The following is a 20,555-nucleotide window of genomic DNA, read 5'->3' on the forward strand; positions in this document are numbered from 1 at the left end:
TGTAACTTAGGGTTAGCTGAAAAGTGGCGGTGACATTTAGGATTTTTGTTTGATTTTTTTTTATTTCTTGTGTCCGTATTGTGGGGAATGATAATATATTTGCTGGCACTCGTTCACTGATGATAACCAAGGTGTATTGAGATACCTAGAAGGAAAATAAATCAAATTTTATTGGGGTTAAAGGAAACCTTCCAGTCTAATTAATTCGTATCTAGTGTGAATATATCTATATCATTTTCGGAAGTATAAAAGAGTGTAATTCAGAGATATTGATACAGTGGAGTCTATATCACGTATTCTGTGGTGTTCTTAAATGTGCTTGGTAAAAGGTTCTTGAACGAATGAAATTATAAATAATCTACTGATAGTAGATCTTCACAATATTAAAGAAAAGATTTCAATTAAGGGAAAAAGTTTTCTAAATGACGAATAAGTTTAATTGAAGTAATTGAATTATTCACGGAAAGGCCAAAGATTTTGCTACTAACAAAGATTCGTTATTCTGTGACGCATGCGAAGTCTCATCACTTACATATTATCGCTGCGTCGAGTTGGAAAAATATTTAAGGGTGAATTAAAAATGTTTTAATTCCTAACAGAAGTGATGGAAGTGTCCATAAACAGAATAATCATTTCAAGACGGTAGACAGATTGGTATTTTAGTAAAGGTAATAAAATAGTTCCGAGTTTATGTCAGAGAGTATGTACTGCGTTGTGAAAAGCTCGTTGCGAAAGATAACAATTGCTAGTTGCATGTCGCATTTTTCATCACGCAAGATAATCAGGTACTGAAATTAAAGTAATTTGTTGCTCTGACGAGATCAGTATCGCAGACAACGAGAGTGGTTCATTAAATACGCCCATTTATTCACTACTGCTTAACTTCAGTAATCATTGGTGTGTGAATATTGTTAACTGATTATTTGTAGTTCCCATTATTTGGCAGACAGGCTGTTTGCATGGTCAGCGGTTGAGGTGGCTGCAATATCAACTGTACTGAGGCTGATTTCGTGTCCGATTAATTCATTGCCAGTGTGATTGCGGCGCGGGCTAGATTCTTGTCGTCATCAGGGGCTCGTCTCCAACTGGAATCTTTTGCAATTAGAAAGCGTTCTGCAGTCTTAACATCTACTTAAAAATAAGAAACTGTACCTAATTAAAGGTGTGGTGGTCGACTGGTGGCCTAAGGATACTCTGCAGTAACGGCACAGAGACGTTGGTACAGTACGATCCCTTGTCGTTGTCAGTCGATCTTGGGTACTGCCAGTCACGGATCAGTACACTGAATAGGTCGTCAGATAACAGTCTAAGCCTTAACATCACAAAGGTTCATGGACTGACGTGTCAAAAGTTGTGGGATAGTGACACGACACACACAGATGATGCTAATACCCCACACACACACACACACACACACACACACACACATACATACACACTCAAACACACATGGTATGAAGCGGATGAGCTGTCATTTGTACTAAAGTGATTCTGGCACGATTGTGCCCACATGAGGGAATTAACAGGCTTTGATTGTGGAGACATTTCATTTCGGAAATCGTTAGGGAATTCAATATTTCTAGATCTATAGTGTCAAGAGTGCTGAGAATACTAGATTTCAGGCAATACGTTTCACCACAGACAATGAAATAGTCAACAGCCTTCACTTAATGACCGAGAGCAACTGTGTTTGTGTAGAGTCGCCAGTGCTAACAGACAAGCAACGCTGTTTGAAGTAACTGCAGGAATCAATGTGGGACACACGAAGAATATATCCGTTACAGCAGTGTGGCGGAATTTCGTGTCAATGGGCTACGGCAGCAGGTGACCGACACGACTGGCTTTGCTGACAGAATGGCGTCGCCTGCAGTGCCTCCCTGGGGCTCGTGCCTGTGTCGGTTGGACTCTGGACGGCTGGACGACCACGGCCTGGTCAGATGAGTCCCAGTTTCGGTTGATACGAGCTGATGGCAGGGTTCAAGTGTAGAACACACCCCACAAAGCCACGGACCCAAGTTGTCAACAATGCACTTTGAGAGCTGGTGGAAGCGGCATAATGGTGTGGGCTATGTCTATGTGGAATGGACTCGGTCGTCTGGTCCAACTGAACCAATCATTGACTGGAAATGGTTACATTCGGCCGCTTGGAGACAATTTGCAGCCATTCGTGGACCTCTTGTTCCCGAACAATGACAGAATTTCTGTGGATGACAATGTGTCGTGTCACCGAGCCACAGTCGTTTGCATTTGGTTTGGAGCACATTATGAACAATTTGAGTGAATGATCTGGCCTCCCAGGTCACCCAGTATGAAGCCTGTCAAACATCTATGGGACATAATAGAGAGGGCAGTTCGGCTAAAACACTGTACACCTGCAACGCTTTCGCTGTTATGGAATTCTATTGCCATCCAGCACGGTTCAGTGTTCCTGCAGTGGACTTCCGACAACTTGCTGAGTCCACGCCACGTCGAGCTGCCGCACCCGCCAGCCAGGAGGAGGTCTGACACACTGTTAGCAGGCGTCCCGTGAGTTTAGTCGTCTCAGTGCATCGTCCAGTATCAAAGAAGCAGTAATGTCCTTTTAGCGCCACAGGTAGGCATTCGTGTCATGCACCAAATGAAGCTCCCTGCGCTGGCCGGAGTGGCCGTGCGGTTCTAGGCACTACAGTCTGGAGCCGAGCGACCGCTACGGTCGCAGGTTCGAATCCTGCCTCGGGCATGGATGTGTGTGATGTCCTTAGGGTAGTTAGGATTAATTAGTTCTAAGTTCTACGCGACTGATGACCTCAGAAGTTAAGTCGCATAGTCCTCAGAGCCATTTGAACCATTTTTTGAAGCTCCCTGCTGCAAGTTCCCTGGGTGTCCAGCTGGATAACAGGTTGAAATGGAGTCAACACATGGAAAAACTGGTGCACAAGCGCAGTTCAGCATTTTATGTCCTTAGACGAATCTCTGGTTGTGTTGACCTAAAGGTAAGAGTGTTGTGTTATTCTGCATTTTTTGGCTCTTTTTTGTCATATGAAATTATCTTCTAGGGCTGTGTTCCATTCCTAAATCAAGTGGTTGTTCAGCAGAAGTGAGGAGATGTTGTTGAAAAGTTTGTGACAGTCTTGGAACTCTACAGCCACTTGCCAATAAAATTACTTCTTAAACCGTTCACTTACTAATATTATCCCCACAGCCGAGCTATTTTTAGCATTTACATTTAGAAAAATCAGCATATCTTATATTACAAGTAACCCCTTGAATGCGAACTCACAGGTTCATTCTTCATAAAGGTTCATTTGAAAGTGTTGTGTTAACAATTACGACAGGAAAAATATTAGCTGCTAATGATTTACCATGTGCATGAGCAGGTTGACAGAACACAAGTGTCCAGGAGGTGGAGGAATCAAACTTCTATGGGATGTACGAATCGCACTTCACAAAATGGACATCGTCAACATCTGATTTATGTTCTGAACAAACCGTCAACTCACAACATGAACACCGAATGGAAAATGGCGCACCACGTTGATCACAAATGTTCACAACATCAAGATTGAAGGCGACCTCCAGGGAAGTTCCGAACCTTGCAGGACGTTCAGCTACAAATCTACTCTTAAGAAATGTATATAAAGTGATATTAGTGTAACAGGGTGATGACAACTGATGGAATGAGGTTTCATGCAACCAAATGCAAAACAGTCTGTTGTAGATTTTATCATGGAACTCGCCATCTTTTAAGGCATAGCTGCAGATAGTGCGATAATACGTGTAATAGGCACGGAAAACAACAAACATTCCTCCAGTGGGTCTAGATCGTGTGAACTGCGATGTCACACACTTTTCATGGCGATAGTTTGCTATAAGGGTGTACGATTTTTATACGTAGAGCAGGAATCGGGCAGAGCAAGGTACTTTGACCATGCCTTGCCCAGGAGCTGTGCTCACACCACACTAGTTGTTCTCTTCCACTCGTTTTCCCACTCTCTCACTGCTGTGGTGTAAAAACTCCCCGCTGCCCTTGCAAGATCACGCATAGCAGAGAGAATCGTAGGGAGCAGAGCACCTCTGACGTCTCACAGCACAACAAATGGCTTCCCAGGCAATTTACCGTCCAGATTAACAGACCACATCATTGCATCCGAATGCATTGTGGCACTGGAGTCGGCAGATCTTGATACAAGTCTCTTGGTAACCCTAGGTTCCTTTAATATGCATATCCTCTTCAAATCCCGACTGGTCACAGTTGGAAACAATTTCCTTACTGAATGAAGAGATAAACTTACCTCATCTACCAATTTTTGAGCCGATTCCACTGGTGGTGTGCGCTGTCAAGTTGACGTTTTGCTCGAAATTTGGTTATCTTACGTATCGCAGTTCTGTATAACTGTTTGCAGCCATGCGCTGCTTCCTTCAGAGTGGCTGTAAGCTGTATGTCACACTAAGTATGGCACGCGTAACGTAGCAGGTCATTGTCGCGCACATCCGGTAACCTATATCGAACATTCCCGAAATGCGCAAATGCCAGTTTTCGCAGCAAGTGCACCTTGTCCTCCTTCGAATATCCGTAGTTTTTTTTTTTTTTACACACTACACGGTCATATTGCTGCAGTCTCATTCGAAAACTGTTCCTAATTGTTTCTTACTGTGCTTCGGACTGTTTCCTGTGTCATGATCATGTTTAGTACCCGCTCCTCGGACAACAATTGTCCTTCACTATGTCTCACCGGATGCAGGCTGTGTGGCTCCCCGCCTGGCAAGATTGATGAACTACACGGCCAGACGCCTGTTTCCACATTACTTTCACTCACTGAGCACGTATCGTCATCACTCAACGCCTCACATACATGGCCCACATAGTAGAGCATATGGGACACCACACACTCCACTGACTTGCAGAAATGATAATATGTCACCGACATCTTCTTTCTCACTCTACGAAGTTCATTGGGTTCCTTTCTGATGAACTGTCAACTTCAGCATCTGTTGTTGTTGTTTTTTTTTTTATACAATGCAATGTTTCCTTCGTTTATCGTTGCCATTGCTCTGCTTTGTATCAACACCCCTAGCACTGTTGCACTGTTGTGAGTTACTCGTCGACTAAGCAGTTCGACTACGCTCCGTAGCCTCGAGCTGTGGTGTATAATTGATACCTCTGGTCCTGCCCCCCCTGTTGCCAATGACAGCCAATATTGTGGTTGCACAGTAGACAATACGTGCGCCATCCAATGCCATAAACATCATTCGCCTTTTGTGACCTCGGACTTGAGGGGATCTTTGTTACACTCTTTTCCTAATATTATACAATTTTTTGATAGGAATTCTTTATAAATCTTACCTTACTATTTACTGAAGCGATGAGGAGTGAAGATAATACTGATTTAGAAGTTTTTGTTGATGTGGTATGCCCAGAAGCATTAGATATTTCTTACACACATACCATGTCACTTATCTTCTTCCTTGCTTTAGACACTACACAATTTTTGGAGGGTGTTTTCTTGATGGGATTGGGAGGGGATAAACTAAACCAAATGAGCCCAATTTGATACTTGCAGTCTTATAGGGGAATCTCCATGTTGGGCCATCCACATCTAAGGTAGTCTGCTATAGAGTCCAGCTCTGTTATGTGCCAGCCAGCTAACTGAACTAATTGAAACAATCTTTCTTTTCCCTGTCACTTTGTTTACTAGGATATATTAACTGAAAATCCAACTTTTTCATCAGGTAAAAGAAAATTTCCTTGTATCTTCCGGCATATTTTCTCATACGAAGGAAAGATGACAACTGCCAGTCCTGTGTGTCAACTGCATTCATTGGACTACTGTATTACATAATTTCTCGGGTCTTCTCGACTGGAGTTTTGGTTTTCCCATCAGGTTCTCCTGTTTCTGTCACACTGACATCTACATAGATAGTAGACAGAATATTCCCTTCTTTTTTATTCATCTGCTTCAGAGCTATGAGCTTGTGTGAATATAATACAAGTCTCTCCTTTTTTTAGTTTATATTTTTGGAACTGGTCTGGCATATTTTGCATTGTGGATCTATCTGTTCCTATGGTGTTTGTGCCTCTTTCAGTGAAACTCACAAATAAAGACAGGAAAATGTACCAGTTGTCAACGTGTACTGTCTGACCATTGTCCAAATACAGTTGAACGAGGTCCATAATGCAACAGCTTGACCAGTTGAGATATCTTTGTTGCTTGACTCAGGTTTTTTTCACGTATAAACATCAATTGTGGAATGCTAACCACTATTTGACTCACAAATTTTGAAGAACTCTATTCGAAAATGTGTCTTTTTTGGGGCATTGAATTGGATGTAGCAGGGTCTACCTCTGAATTTCATGACGCTTTCATCATTTATAATAGCTTCTTCAGGATAATAAACACTTTGGAAATTTTGTTTGAGATGGTCAATAAGACTGTGCAACTTGTCCAGATGATTTGCACGGTTCGCATTTTCATTATCTGCAAAATGAAGAACTAGAAATATGTAAGATTCTTCTATAAATCATGACATCAGAAAAGAAAGGAGTATGAATTGATTTTTTTGTGTACCAGCTGACTGAAGTGTTGGCTCCTTTACTTCTGTCATAAGAAAACATACAGCAAAATATGTTTGAATTTCATCAGATGTAGTAGAAAACCAAGCACTGTTTGAGTTCAAAGTAGGACCTTGTTTATAACAGTCTGTTGCATATCTGTTTCTACCGCTACATCCTCCTCGAAAGACACATGATCTATTTTTCTGTACATATCTAAGGGGGTTTGTTGTTGAGGCAGTTATCTTTGAACTCTCGAATTGATGCCACTAGAAGCAGAAAATGAAATGTTGGACGGTTATCCTTATTTATTTCTCACTTTCATTTTTCTACCTTCTATTATTTCAGCAACACTCGCAACTGTTGCTGCAACATCACTGTCCTTTCAGTTTTGTGTCTCTCACTGCCTCCGTTATTGGAGCTGTGAGAAATGTCACTCGGATTAGCATCACTGCCACTTTTATTCAACAGATTTTAGATTTCCTCAACTGAAAAAAAGAACTTATTACTGTACGGCATTGCTCGCTACTAAACAGCTGGTGAGAAACCCTGGTAAGGATTGCTTATAACTTGAAAAATATTAAAAGAAATTAAATGTGTTGTACACCACTAAATAGTTCGATTTCTGAGCTTTCCATTTGTGTGTAACATGTCATACCATCCATTAGCAGAGAAGAAGGAATGCCCAGAAGTCGGTATACCAGTAGCTGTTGGCAGTGTAGTAACAGACTCGAAATCTGTGACCGGCTGTGAGCCGGCTGTATAAGCAAGCGGGTTAACAGTTTTTATTGCCGATGATAAAAATTGGCTTCTGCTGATTGTGATACACACTGTCACAGGATGAGAGATAAAAGTAATTTTCATGTAGGATTAGCTTCCATTTTTAGGGTCTAGAGTGAAGATATGTCTCTGGTTGGAAGATTTTCAACAAGCTCCTGTCTAACACAGCAAAAAATTGGGAATCTGTGGCAGTTCAGAATTAAATTAAAAGGACACCTCACCAGGCACTCTTTCTGTTAGGTACACAGCAAGCAGCAGTTACTGAAGCGGGTTAAATCGAGACGCTTTCAAAAAGTAATGCAATGTAGTTTCCTTGCCTCATAAATCTCGGTTCAGAGAAATTGTAATTTTGAAACTAGCTGGAAGATTAAAACTTTGTGCCGGACCGAGACTCGAACTCGGGAGCTGTGCCTTTTGTGAGCAAGTGCCCTGCCGCCTGCCATCCGAGTTATCCGAACACGACCCACGGTCCGTCCCCACACCCTTAACTTCTTACAATTCCTCGCCTCCTACTCTCCTGTGAAACTTGCGGAGACTTGAAGTCCTGGAGGAAAGGATATTGCGCCGACATGGCCAGGTCACAGCCTGAGGGATGTTTCCAGAATTAATTTTTCACTCTGCAGTAGAATGTGTAGTGATATGGTAGATTTGGTAGAGCACTTTAATGTGAAAGGCAAAAATTCCTGAGTCTGAGTCTTGATCCAGCACAGAGTTTCTGTATCGGTGGACCCTCCACTGCAGAGTGAAACATTGATCCTGAAACTGTAATTTTGTCTGTCCAATCCAGAAGCCTGAAGCAATCACACAACACAACACTTCAATGAATGCAGTTGGCACAAAGGACCAGCAGTTGTCATCTTACCCTCTTATGAGAAGATATGCCAAATGATACACGGAAATTTTGTTTTCCCTGATGAACAATGGGATTTTCTAAGGATATATCCTTGTAAAAAGAGTGACAGGAAAAAATATTGTTTCAATCAGTTTAGAACTCGGCTGGCTTAGACATAATAAGAGTTGGACGCTCTAGCAGACCATCCTAGATGTGGACGGTCCTAATCGGGGTTTTCCCTATTAGACTGCAAGTAGCTAATTGGCCACATTTTGTTGACTCCCGTGTCATACCATATATTCCCAGTAGCTTTCGGTCCATGGAAGTGTTATCCCCAGTCTTCAAAATGGTATCTGCAACCGAGGTGCATTCCAAGCAAACAGCAGTTACTTTTAAGTTCTTTTGGCAGAAAACCACACCACCACAAATATTCACAGGCATTTATGAAACATGTACGGACACAGGAGAGTTAATGGAAGCACGCAAGTCACTGGGCAAATCGCCTGCCATCGGAAGGGCAAGGAGGAGCCAGCCTCTGTTCCGTGAGACACCTGGCTGGTCTCCCACGAGCTGGCTGTCTGCACACGGCTGGGAGACCCGCAGTGCTGCAACGTGTGGGCCCACTTGTCTGAGGCGATTGATGAACAACAAACAGCCGAGCAACTCAGTGCTCAACTTGACGTCTCTGTTGGCAGTGATGACTCACTTGTCCACTGGGTTTGTGTCGCTGGATTCTTCAAAGCCTCACAGAAGAGCACACAGAGAGGAAAGAAGAAACATCTGCACCAAACTGCTCGCTTGTTACGAGGCTGACGGTGATGATATCTCGTAGAAGGTTACCGCAGGAGATGTAACGTGGCTTCACCACTTTGAGCCTGGAACAGAATGGCCCTGTGTGGAGCGGCACCACACGACATCTACTTACTTCAAAGAGGTAGTTTAAAACAGTACTCTGAGTTGGCAACGTCACGGCCGCAGCATTCTGGGACTCCAAGTTGGCCGAGGCACGGGCCAGTGGAGAGGCAGTGTGGAGGCGTGCCGGCTCCCACACTGATGTGGTGCCAGGCAGCAGAGCTGAACAGAGGCCACACTGAAGTAGGGGGGTTTATAGCCAAGGAGCTGTGGAACAACGTGATGGATGTTTCGAGAAAAAAAATGTTGCATTGCTTGCTGAATGACCCTTCTGTTTTATCTGAGTAATACCACTGTAATCAAGTCAATATTAAGCTACCAACAGCAGACAAACAGCCGCTATGTAATATAACTGAGGAGTTTAACCTCACTACCCCAACAAAATTAATTACGTCACTACATTATTCACCTTGTGAATATAGGGGTACAAGAACAATGTGGGAAAGAGAAAAGTTCAGTACTTAGCTTCGGATGTGAACTGGGTTTGGTCCAAGCTGTTTTACTGAACTAACTACAGGGGCACCTGTATCTATACCCCAGAAACCACTGCGAGGTACATGGCAGAGGGTACATCCCATTGTACCAGATATTAGGGTTTCTTCCTGTTCCATTCACATGCGGAGCGCGGGCAGAATGATTGCTCGAGTGCCTCTGTGTGTGCAATAATTATTCTAATCTTATCCTTGCAATTGCTATGTGAGCGGTACATAGGGGACTGTAGTGTATTCTTAGAGCAATCTTTTAATGTCGGCGCTTGAAACTTTGTTACTGGTAATAGACTTTCTCTGGACAGTTCCTCAACCTTGAAGAGTCTTCCAGCTCACTTCCTTCAGTATCTGTGACTCTCTCACTAGGATTAAAAAAGCCAGTGAGCATTCCTGCTACCCTTCTCAGTATTCTTCCAATATCCAATGTCAGTCTTACCTGCTATGGATCCCACACACTTGAGCAGTATTCTAGAGCCAGATGCACGAATGATTTGTAAGCAGTCTCCTTCGTATGTTGACTGCACTTCCCCAGTGTTCTACCAAAAAACCAAAGTTCACCACCTGCTTCACCCACGACTGGGCCTAAGTGATAGTTCCATTTCTTATCCCTACAGTGTTATACCCAGGTATCTGTATGAGTCAGCTAATTCCAACAGTTAGTCTCTGATACTACAGTCATGCCGTACTACATTTTCTCAGTTTGTCAAGTGCACTATTTTACAAATACTGAAGATTTAAAGCAAGCTGCCAATCTCTGCACCACGTCGAAATCTTACCGAGGTATGACTGAATATTTATGTAGCTTCTTTCAGATAGATTTATTATACATAACTGCATCATCTGCAAAAACCCTGAGGTTACTATTAATACTGTCTGCAAGGTCATTAATATAGAGCAATGGTCCCAAAACACATGTATATCAGCTAAAGTGGGGCAAACCCCGCATCTGAGATGGGGGAGTAGTATACTATGTACATGTATTATACTTAAAAATAGAGTGTTAGAGAAGTTTAGTGCAGTGGCGGTTACCCTAGTTCTGTAAATACGTGACGGGACGTAACTGTGGAAGCGAACTCATAAGGCTGGGCTGCAGTTAGATAAGGACGTGCTGTACAAGTAGTGTTTCTCTTCTACCCTCCGTCACACCTCAAGTCACTTCTACATCTGACAATGACTCTCCATCCAGAATAACATGCTATGTCATTCCTACCAAAAAGTCCTCAATACAGTCACCAATTTCACTTGATACCTCATATCATTGCACTTGTGACAACAAATGTATATATGATACTGAATCAAATGCTTTTCAGAAATCAAGAAATACTGCAACTACCTTGCTGCCTCGATCCAAAGTTTTCATTATGTCATGTGAGAAAAGTGCAAGTTGGGTTTCACATGGTCGATATTTTCAAAATCTGTGCTGGTTGGCACTGACGAGGTCGTTCTGTTCGAGGTGCCTCATTGTGTTTGATTCAGAACACGCTCTAAGAGTCTGCAACAAGTTGATGTCAAGGATATTGGACAGTAGTTTAGGTGCATCACTTTTACTACCCTTCCTGTAGATGGGTGTGACCCATGCATTTCTGCAAGAAATGGAGAGGGTTTTTTATTCAAGGGACCTACAATAGATTATAGTTAAAAGAGGGTCTAACTGAGCTGCAGATTCAGTATGGATCCTGACAAGGATTCCACAGCAGCCTGGAGCTTTGTTTAGTTTTAACGATTTCATCTGTTTCTCAGCACCACTAACACTAATGTCTATTTCATTCATCTTCTCAGTGGTACAAGGCTTAAATTGGGCAATTGTGTTTTACTTTGTAAAGCTACATTTGGAAATGGAGTTAAGCATTTCAGCCTTTGGTTTGCTTCCCTCAATTTCAATTCCTGTCTCAATCACTAGGGACTCGACACTAGCTTGATGTCACTAACAGCCTTTACATACGACCAGAATTTCTTTGGGTTCTGTGAAATGTCACTTGACAATATTCTGCTACGGTAGTCACTCAAGGCATCGCTCATTGCCCTTTTGACAGCCAGACATGTGTCGTTCATCATTTCTCTAGCTCTGTTTCTTTAGAAGTTTCTTTATAGTGGCTATATACCCCGAAGGTTTCCTCACATTATGGACTGCTCTACTGGGTACATATCTATCCAGTGCATGGTCAAGTATTCTTTTACACTTGAGCCAGAGTTCCTCTACATGCTCCTGACCTGTGCCGAAAGTTTGCCTACCCCTGATACTGAATCTTGGCCAATCAATCTGCCATGCAACTTTGATTTCTTCCACAGTGAATCTGAATTCACCCCCTCTATTTCCCATATGCATATCCTTTCGATATACATTTAAATTGTCCCCAACATTCTCACTGTTATCAATTTCAGGTTTCAAGCAGCTTTCTGTACATCGTATTGCGTGATCTTCATTGCTTTTCAGCAACGCTTCAAACTCTGCACTTTAAATGCGAATGCTTTGGCAGTTTAACATTAGCATTTTAATATTCTCACCTGCGGGAGTCATTTCTTTCGATCTTACACTTATACTTCTGGGTTTCCAACAGCTATTGTTATCTGGATTGGATGGAGAGTCACCTAGTCTGAAGAACCCTTATGTCCACCCCACAGACAGTCAGTTACCTGAGTAGCAGCCTCTGATACGTAGCACAGACCTGACCTGCTTAGGGGGACCCCACAGTTCTCAAACCTGTGCCGTAAGTCCAGAAAGGCACAGCCCAGCTTGTCACAGAACCTTCAGAGTTTCTGGTCCGGTTCTCCCACTCCACTCAGAAGCGAAGGGCCACGATGGCTTCTTGGGACAATGCTGCAAACTGTGAGCTTCGTCGAGACTCTGCGTGCGAGGCTGGTCTTCTCAACCTGTCACTGGAATGACTACAGACGACAGGCATCACTTGTTCCAACGGCAGTCGGTTGCAGCCCGTTCCCTCAACGGCTGCCGGAATAGCCTCCTCAACATGCTGAATGAGGCCCCAGGCATACCCACTGAGTGCACCCGGTGTTCTTTCCTGACCCTCGCTGCCACCTCCCTCAGGGATTCCACCATTTGCTGTACATTGGAACCGCTAACAGTTCATAGACCCCTGCCCTTTTGCGTTTGCCTCCTCCTGACACCAGACACAACAATTTCCCAAAAACATGAAAAATGAGTCCCACTGCACCCGTTTCAGTTTCAGTTTCAGTGAGAGACAGTGCCTCAGACTTGTCGGTGAGGGGGGTCGGTAAGACACCCCGAGTCCTCCCTGGTCCCCTTCCACCCTGTACACGGTGCCCGGGTCTGCCACTGACACACCACTCGCAGTCAGGTGGGTGAGTCGTGGCAGGACCCGTACTTTCTGCAGGGGAGACGGGCTCCACGGGAGAGGACAGTACTCGAGGAATCTCTGGCACAAGTGTCACAGGTACACCACTCTCAGGAAGCTCTTCCAGCACACCGGTTCGCAGCAGCCGCCATTTGTTTGGCAATAGTCAGGATGATTTCCAGCTGGTTGCGAACGTCAACCAAATCATTCCACGTCTGAGAACATGTATCATAAGACAGCGAGAAAATAACTTCGAATTAAGTGCTCTGATTATCTCTTAATAAAGTTGCTAATCCCCTGTAATAATTTAGGCAATTACGCGATTTCTGTTAAGGAACACAAAAACCTATGGCAAAAACTACTGGTTTCCCAAACCGTTTTGCGGTTAATTACAGTTGTTAGCAAACTCAACAAAAAAAAACACAGTTAATTTATGATAAATGCAGGTAATACATAGGGCTAATGCTCTTGAAAGGAAAACTAGATGTTAGTTAGTAAATCTGCTACAGTAAATATATCACAAACGTCGATTGTCTACAAATTGTTCGTAGATTAGGCAAAATACAATGATAGCTTCCAAAAATTCTCAAAACTGCACGTTTATTTGCATTGATGTGGTTCAAATGGCTCTGAGCACTATGGGACTTAACATCTGACGTCATCAGTCTCCTAGAACTTAGAACTACTTAACACTAACTAACCTAAGGACATCACATACAACCATGGCCGATGCAGGAATCGAACCTGCGACCACAGCAGTCGCGCGTCTCCGAACTAGAGCGCCTAGAACCACTCGGCCTCAACAGCCGGCTAAATATCACACCGACGCATCCTTTTAAGCGCAAAACAGCTTAGGCTCTGAAAAGATAAACTGTTTCACACGTCCCTTGTCTTCCTAGTACTTTCTGTTCACGATACGTCCTACACCGAGTGCGTGGTTTGAAGGAACCCGTTTTAAAAAATCAAATGCCTCACCAATGCAACTTTTTCACACCTCATTCGCCTTCCTACCGTCTTCTCCAAATGCTTTAAATTTGCTACTTGGTAGTCAGATACCACATGTGTGTGGCTTTTTATGCACAGGACAGCTAGGCCTGAGGCGGTGAACTTTTAACGGTTCGTTTCATTACAGCAGTTTCCGCTGTCGGTTTGGTTGTGTGCTAGTGTGCATTCCAAACTACTTGTTCATTTACGTAGCTCGCAATACCTGTTTCGGAAATTGTTCGTTTTCCCCTCAGATCAGAAAATAAGTTTTGTTTGAGGACCCCGTCTTGTGCGTTATGCGAATCTGATGCGTTCTTCTCGTCGTCATTTCGCTACACGGGACCAGCCGTAGTGCTTCTGGAATCTTGACACGCCGTTTTAGACCGCTGTGAAGTTTCCCTCCCATCTTTTGCGATCCTACTGACATATTCTTGTGTAACCGCGAGGCAGGGAGATTGTAAACGTTGTAATAACCATCTCCAGACTGTATCGAGCAGCAACTGGTCATTTTCAGAGTTCTCCTTCACTATCGCGAAATTAGTGGGGTGATACGATACCGCAGATGGGGTGGCAGAGATTAAAATAGTGGCGCTTTTCCATGCGGCGAGATGTTATACGAAATTTCGGTCACCGGCTTTCTGATCGCAATACGAAAATATTTTGCTGCCGTGCACCACATAGAGAAAACTCTTTTGAAAGCCTTACTGAGTATTTCTGCAGGTCTTTTCCGACGTTGTACCAGTAAGTACAGATAGCGGAAGTGCTCTCTCCATGACAGACTTTGGTGACGTCACGACAACCATGCAGTAGTGTTTTGGAACATATACTGCACTCGAACACTATGAACCACCTCGAAGATTTACTGAGAAACAGCCAGCACGGAATCAGAAAACAACGCTCTTGTGAAACAAAACTAGCTCTTTATTCCCACGAACTAATGTGTGTCATTGACAAGGGACGTCAATTGATTCCATAGTTTTTAGGTTTCCATATCGCTTCTAACACCGTCCCTTCTAGTTAAATAGCGCACCTGTGGAGTTGTGTGACTGGATTCGTGATTTCTCGTTAGAAAAGTCACAGTTGGTAGTAACCGACGGATGGTCATCGAGTAAAACAGAGGTAACGCCTGGTGTTGCCCAAAGCAAGAGGCCCTCTGCTGTTGCTGATCTCCATACACCACTTACGAGACAATCTGAACAGTGTTCTTAGATAGTGTCTAGCTGGTGCTGCCACTTACCGTCATGTAATGTCATCAGATGACCAAAACGAATTGCAAAATGATTTAGACAAGATATCCGAATGGTGCAAGAAGTGGTAATCGACTATAAATCATGGAAAGTGTGAAGTCGTCCACATGAGCACGACAAAGAAACCACTAAGACGATAAATCACAAAAATGTGAGGGATATAAATTCAGCTAAATACTTAGGGATTAAAGTTGTTAAAACCTTAAATTGCAACGATGACATGGATAATGTTGTGCAGAAAGCAAGCTAGAGACTACGATTTACTGACAGAAGAAGTAGAAAACGTGACAGGTACACTAAAGAGACCGCCTACACTACACTTGTACGTCCTCTTCTCGAGTACTGCTGTGCAGTGTGGGACCCGCCTCAGACAGGATTCACGGAAGCGATCGAAAAAGTTCAAAGAGGGCAGGTCGTCTTGTATTACCGCGAAATGGGTGAGACAGCGCTGCGGATATGATACAGGAATTAACATGACAGCCGTCAAAGCGAAGCCGTTTCTTGCTACGGCAGGACCTTCCCATGCAATTTCAATCGCCAGCATTCTCCTCAGAGTACGATAATATTTTTTTGGCGCCCACCTACAAAGGTAGAAATGATCTTCATAATGAATTAAGACAAGTCAGAGCTCACACGTGGAGATGTAAGTGTTTGTTTCTCCCGCAACTGTTCGAGAGTGGAACGGTAGGGGAGTAGCTTAAAGGTGGTTCGATCAACCCTCCGCCAGGAACCAAAGTGTGAATTGCAGAGTAATCATGTAGATGTAGATTTGGAATGAGCGGATCAGGATCTGCACGGCCCCTCTTACACTGGAAATGAGCCACACTCTTAGAAAGAATGTTACCACGCGCCTGTTGCTACTTCCATGGCATCGTGCAACACGCCCTTCAGCTGCCACCTTTCTGTTTAGGAGCGCGCAGTCTGTTTTCCGACTAATCGTCCAGTCACCTATGTTTATTGTTTACGTTATTCGCAGTCTGCTCCGAAGTATTTAACGGGTTCGTCTGCCGGCATCTGAGCAGAGTTATCGAAATGAAAGATATCGCATCCTCCAGCCACGCCACAGCACCCTCTAATGTAAAAATTACGAGTCGCAGACCGGGAACATCGAGTACATCAATTACCACGTTACGTGTTTTACGGCGAAGCCTTCCAAGCTTTGGAGTCTTCTGCAAGTAGCGAAAACCGGTAAATACACCTGTTGCACATGAATAATAGTGGTAAATGAAATAAATGGTACTTATTCTCGGTAATTCCTGTCGTTCCCATCGCTAGTGGAACCAACTCGACAATATCAGTCAGCTTTTAGAGTCATTTACCCGATATTTTGGGGGCAGAGCGTGCCCAAGTCAGGTTCCTGATACAGAGAATAATTTTTACCCGATGTCTTACTTACGTTGTGGGAAAGTGTATTTGCTGCTTCTTGGCCTCCAGGATTCTCACCTGTTTTTTGGTTGATTCTTTTACTGGTAATTCAGGGTGTAAAAATATACTTTTCCCCGGGTGAAAATACACTTTTTCCGTGCTAAGTGACGGTAGGTTTCCATTAAATTTTCCCTCGGAACTGTAAAACTTATCAATCCTTTGAATGGTTTACGGTTTATACACTGACGTGGAACTTCCTGGAAAAAATGGAACGGTGAGAGAAGTTTTTGCACGGCCTTTCATTTGCAGCAACATATAGGCCTACGCTGCATATTTTCGTATTGCGAAACTATAAATTTGAATTGCACCAAACACGGCACCCTAGTTTCCGTTGCTTTGAAATCGAGATTGCGATGTCATGGCACCTGACTTGGCCAGCCGATGACAGCAGACATTCAGAGCATAGGACATGCGCTGTATTAAGCCAATAGCAATCACCTATGTAGCGCGAACACACAAATAGGAAAAGTTAGGGGTTTACATTAAAATATGTAGTGTAGCAACAAGAAAAGCCAAGCTTTCACATACAATGTTGGTCTCTAACATTAATAAGCTACAAAGGAAGCTAAGCTTTCACATCTAATATTGATCTTTATTGCGTGTGTTATACTCAAGGTACTTCAGACAAATGTCGCACTAAATTTAAAATAATGTAAATGTCTGGTCTTCTACGTCGAAATTCTTCTACGCAGTTGGTCCTGAAAGTGTTTAGTTTTAAACGAGAGTCAAACGCTCTGTGACTTAAGGAATTCAGCCCACTTTCTCACACGTAACATAATTCATCCTGCGTAGAAGAATATTTACTTTGAAAGTAACACTTTTCAAACCACCATTCGCAATACTATCCCGAGACTGTCACAAACATCTTCGGCTTAGCAGTCGCCAGAGCGCGCCAGAAAACAGGCATTACTGCGTGTGCGCAGCTGCAGTGACGTAGGAAGGCCGCGTGTTTGTGTGTATAAAGCACAAAGAGGTGTTACATTACGCCATAAAAGAAACAGGCCGTCAGAGGATACTCGGAGTGCATCAGAATTTCGTAAACTATACTAACGTGAATACTTCGGTCTGAAGTGCACACTGTTTCATGCAGATTCACAATTAAGTAGGTCCCACCTGACATTAAGCTTTTCGGTGTGGTTTTTGGGACGTAAGTTTTCTTTGAGTAGCAGTACTGTAGCATTTTTTTTTTCTCTTCATGGCAGAACATGAAAACGTGCCCTTTACATTCAACGAACAGCTGTGGAACGAAACACTTCGTTTCAAATAAATTGACTGCCTCAGCTAAATTTCTTTAGCAAACTGACGATAACTTCATCGTTCTGCAGAGGGATTAATGCTTCACTGCCAAAAACTTTGAAATGAAATCCAGAAAACTGAAACTAATAATATATTTTTGCCTTCAATAAATATGTGAATGCATTTTAATACGCTTCATAGCTCCCGGCCACAGAAATGCGTTGTGTGTTCATTTGATGTGGGAGCTGAATATGAAGAGGAAGCAGCGAAATCACTGAACGCAAACACGGGTCACGTGGACACTACCCCCCCCCCCCCCCCCTTTCTCTACAACTCTGATAACTCTGCACATGCGCGAATGCGGCAGCCAGGGCGCGCGATACAGCTAACGGCCGGAGCTAGTGATGGGCTAAACTGCGATTTTCCGATATCAGTGATTTCTGTGAACGCTACTTTTCAGTATCTGTTATTCTTAACTGTGATTTGTCGCAGTTAAGGAACCTAGGTCGTGTATCCCTCCGCCACTGCTATTTCTGCGCTTTCTGCTACTTCCGCGACTCCCGCGATTTCTGCTACTTACCACCATATGAAAAAGTTACATCTGTCCACACCGAAAATTGCATCTCAACAAACCTGTCATTGGTAAGTACGTCTTACGTTTGTTCTTCTGTTAGCTTTAATTTTGTATTAAAGAAACAACTGTGAAAATATTAATAGTGTAATTAATATGTAAGTAGCCATACAGTAGCGTAACAGTGTTTATAAAATGAATTCTAACATATTGTTATGTACACAGGTACCCGAACTACATTTCAGTCACTCAGTAAAGTGACAACTCAAAATATCATTGTCAACAGATCTGGAGAAATTGCCACTGCGTCTTCAGACCGTTTTCGTCAGACGAGAGGTTAGTTTCTAAGTGTTTCGGTGGACTTGATTACTTCAGTGAGATCGTTCTTGCAAATGTGAAATATACCCCATTGAGTGGCTTTCATTAGAGCAAATATTAGCAATCTACTCTGTCAATTATATTGCTTGTAATTAGTGACAGCAAAAATTGTTTAATAATCCTTGTGATTTTGCAGACACAGTTCTGGTTGCTGTACGTATCTATCCATATCAAGGCTGTTGAGAGAGACTCGTGAAGATTCAAGACAGCTCTTAGAAGATTTTGCAGTTTAAAAGTGACATAATTGTGAAATAAGTGTGCAGATGAGTGATTAAACTGTGTTTTATTGAAGTTGTGCGATTTTAAAGGAATAATAAATGTTAAATACAATGAGTGAATAATGAAAATCTCATAAGCCGTCCTATACCCGTAATTTTCCGCCACTTATTTACTGGTAAACACTAGTTGGAGAATGACATTCCCCCCCCCCCCCCCCCCCCTTCTCCACAATCTTGGTACGACACTGGCCTGTAACATATCCCAAAGTCTACAATATGCATTTTGAGGCTGTTGATATGAAAGTGGGAAGTACATCTACATCTACATTTACATCTACATTTATACTCCGCAAGCCACCCAACGGTGTGTGGCGGAGGGCACTTTACGTGCCACTGTCATTACCTCCCTTTCCTGTCCCCGTCGCGTATGGTTCGCGGGAAGAACGACTGTCTGAAAGCCTCCGTTCGCGCTCTAATCTCTCTAATTTTACATTCGTGATCTCCTCGGGAGGTATAAGTAGGGGGAAGCAATATATTCGATACCTCATCCAGAAACGCACCCTCTCGAAACCTGGCGAGCAAGCTACACCGCGATGCAGAGCGCCTCTCTTGCAGAGTCTGCCACTTGAGTTTATTAAACATCTCCGTAACGCTATCACGGTTACCAAATAAGCCTGTGACGAAACGCGCCGCTCTTCTCAATCTCCTCCGTCAGACCGATCTGGTACGGATCCCACACTGATGAGCAATACTCAAGTATAGGTCGAACGAGTGTTTTGTAAGCCACCTCCTTTGTTGATGGCCTACATTTCCTAAGCACTCTCCCAATGAATCTCAACCTGGTACCCGCCTTACCAACAATTAATTTTATATGATCATTCCACTTCAAATCGTTCCGCACACATACTCCCAGATATTTTACAGAAGTAACTGCTACCAGTGTTTGTTCCGCTATCATATAATCATACAATAAAGGATCCTTCTTTCTATGTATTCGCAATACATTACATTTGTCTATGTTAAGGGTCAGTTGCCACTCCCTGCACCAAGTGCCTATCCGCTGCAGATCTTCCTGCATTTCGCTACAATTTTCTAATGCTGCAACTTCTCTGTATACTACAGCATCCTCTGCGAAAAGCCGCATGGAATTTCCGACACTATCTACTAGGTCATTTATATGTATTGTGAAAAGCAGTGGTCCCATAACACTCCCCTGTGGCACGCCAGAGGTTACCTTAACGTCTGTAGACGTCTCTCCATTGATAACAACATGCTGTGTTCTGTTTGCTAAAAACTCTTCAATCCAGCCACACAGCTGGTCTGATATTCCGTAGCCTCTTACTTTGTTTATCAGGCGACAGTGCGGAACTGTATCGAACGCCTTCCAGAAGTCAAGAAAAATAGCATCTACCTGGGAGCCTGTATCTAATATTTTCTGGGTCTCATGAACAAATAAAGCGAGTTGGGTCTCACACGATCGCTGTTTCCGGAATCCATGTTGATTCCTACATAGTAGATTCTGGGTTTCCAAAAACGACAAGATACTCGAGCAAAAAACATGTTCTAAAATTCTACAAGAGATCGACGTCAGAGATATAGGGCTATAGTTTTGCGCATCTGCTCGACGACCCTTCTTGAAGA

Source organism: Schistocerca piceifrons, chromosome 11 (assembly GCF_021461385.2).
Source record: "Schistocerca piceifrons isolate TAMUIC-IGC-003096 chromosome 11, iqSchPice1.1, whole genome shotgun sequence".
Taxonomy (NCBI): domain Eukaryota; kingdom Metazoa; phylum Arthropoda; class Insecta; order Orthoptera; family Acrididae; genus Schistocerca; species Schistocerca piceifrons.